We start from the raw sequence: 268 nt of genomic DNA, 5'->3' as shown, positions 1-268 counted from the left end.
CCCCCGCCCGGCCTCGCTCAGCAGCCGCGGTCCCTCACCCCGCCGGGCCCAGCTGCGCCCGCGCCTCCTCCCGCCCCAGTCACTCCCTGTCCCGCACCGGCCTCCCCGCCGCCATCTTGCCCCCGGGAGGGGGGGGGGAGAGCAGGGCGCATGCGCTGGGGGAATCCCGGCCCCACCGCCCGCACAGACTACCGGAATCGGCGGTAGTGGAGCCCGCGCGCATGCGCGGGGGCTGGACCTGCTCCCGGCCGGCGCTCCTCTGCCAACC

This window comes from Gavialis gangeticus, unplaced genomic scaffold (genome assembly GCF_001723915.1).
Source record: "Gavialis gangeticus isolate Ggan-Ray unplaced genomic scaffold, GavGan_comp1, whole genome shotgun sequence".
NCBI classification, from domain to species: domain Eukaryota; kingdom Metazoa; phylum Chordata; order Crocodylia; family Gavialidae; genus Gavialis; species Gavialis gangeticus.
Note: the sequence above shows the minus strand (reverse complement) of the source record.